Below are 2,398 nucleotides of genomic sequence, written 5' to 3'. Positions count from 1 at the left end.
AAATAGCACAAAAGCAATTCTATCTTAAGCAGTAAAATCACTTAAAGCAGTAAATCAGTGAAGAACCCCAATGAAATCTCTTTAAAACAAGTAAAACAGGTAATTTAGTAGGTAAATAACAAGTAGAAATCCGCCCCTCGGGCACAGTGTCAATCACTCAGAACAGTATCAGTCCCGCGGGCTCACTCCCAGTACAGTATTAGCCCCTCGGGCTCACTCTCAGATCAAATGGGTACCCGCGCTCACTGTGGGTGTGCAGACTTCGGAGGGTCCCCTTACGGCCCAAGCGCTATATCAAGCCACCTCGTGGCATCATCTCTCAGCACTCGGCCTCACAACACTCAAGCCACCTCGTGGCATATATAAAAGTATCTCGGCCCTCGGCCTCATATCACTCAGCATATCCTCACATATGGCCCTCGGCCTCACTCAGTCCGAAAATCATCACAAGCCCCTCGGGCAGTAGTAAAGTGGTAGTTCTCAGTCCAAAACATCATTTAGAAATATCATTTAAGTTTCAAATCCGAGTAAAAGTGGCTGAGTTTGTAAAACGGTAGATGTCAACAGGACTGAGTTCAAGTAACAAGTCAACACAGTGAGGAAATAGTGATAAAAATCCCCGGAGGGTTCAAACAGTTGGCACGAAGCCCAAATATGGCAATCAGTCCAAGTCATGATGATAACAAACAAGTTTTAGTCCAATACGCGGTAAATTCATCAATCGGGACGGACCAAGTCATAATCCCCAACGGTACTCTACCCCAAGCTCGCTATCCGGCGTGCAAGTCACCTCAATATAGCACTACGATGTGCAATCCGGGGTTTTAAACCCTCAGGACATCATTTAACATCATTACTCACCTCGAACCGGCTAAATCTCTAGCTCGCGACGCCTCTGCCTCTCGAATCGGCCTCCACGCGCGTCGACTCTATCGGAACAAATACGTCACAGTAGGCTAAGGGAACAAGACCCAAGCGAAAACAATCGAAAAATATCGAAAATCTGAAATTAGCAAAACTCGAGCCCCGGGCCCACTTCTCGAAACTTAGAAATTTTTACATTATTAGATTCCTCGTCTCCCCATGAGTTCATACATATAAAAATTACAAGAATCGGAGTCCAATTGACCCCTCAATTTCCCAATTTAAACTCTTTTAGACTCAAGCCGTAAACCTCCATTTTTGTCCATAAATTCCTTAAATTTCAGTCCCAATTCGTAAAATAATACCATAGAAGTGTGTTTTAGGTCCAAAGTCCTTACCTTATCGAAGTTCCCTTGAAATCTCTCTTCAAAATCGCCCAAAAACTCTAAGTCCGAAGTTAAAATGAATAAACCCTTCAAAAATCGTGAAGAAGAACTATATATACCTTCTGCCCAGTCATAACCGCATTTGCGGTCCAGAACCCGCTTTTGCGGTCATCTCCCCGCATCTGCGGAATTTCACTTAACGGACCCAACCGCATCTGCGGTCCACTCGCCGCATTTGCGGCTCCGCAGGTGCGGTCCCTTTTCCGTATCTGCGGTTCCAGGCCTCCCTCAGCCTTTCTGCTTCTGCGACTAAATCAACGCATCTGCGATACCGCACCCGCGGTCCCCAAACCGTAGGTCCGAAAACACCAGAAGCAGCAGAAATCTGCAATCACTCAAGTCCAAACTCTTCCTGTTAGCCATCCGAAATCACCCCGAGGCCCCGGGACCTCACCCAAAAGCACCAACATGACCCAATGTCACACCTCCTTTGTCATACACCCGCAAGGGTATAAAGGAGTTTTTCCAATTGAAGGACAATCGAAACGGGATTTGTTTATTAAGATTCAGAGTCGCCACTTGGGAGATTTATGGTGTTCCAAGTCAGTGGTTGAATCCCGAATCGAGGAAAATATGACTCTGTTTAACATTCTGCGAACCAGAAGTCCGGGTAAGGAATTTTGTTAACCCGGGAGAAGGTGTTAGGCCTTCCCGGGTTCCGTGGTTTTAGCACGGTCGCTCAACTGTCACATTTGGCTTGTTTATTTGATTTTGGTACATGTTTTGACCTATGTATTTTTAACTCTGAACCGCTTTTATTATTATTATTTTAAGAGAATTGCAACGTTGTGAAAACACATCTCGAACCACGTCACATAAATGCACCCGCGGTTTTTGACACATTTCGACTTCGTTGAGATTTGGATTTGGGTCACATAAATGTGCACCCGTATTGAGGAAGGTAAAATTATTTAAATTGCGTGCCTAAAGAGACTATCGCGTTATTATCTTTGGGGAAGGCCGTAAAATTTTCTAAACGGCCCATTCCGAGATCTAAGTATTTTAAATCAACCATTTGTTGAGGGCCCCGCAATGTTTGCATTTCTACTTGGCGAGGCTCGTCTCATTTTATTAGTTAAAGGGCAAAC

This window comes from Nicotiana attenuata, unplaced genomic scaffold (assembly GCF_001879085.1).
Source record: "Nicotiana attenuata strain UT unplaced genomic scaffold, NIATTr2, whole genome shotgun sequence".
Classification (NCBI taxonomy): domain Eukaryota; kingdom Viridiplantae; phylum Streptophyta; class Magnoliopsida; order Solanales; family Solanaceae; genus Nicotiana; species Nicotiana attenuata.
The sequence above is the reverse complement of the archived record's forward strand: the minus strand, read 5'-3'. Positions refer to the sequence as shown.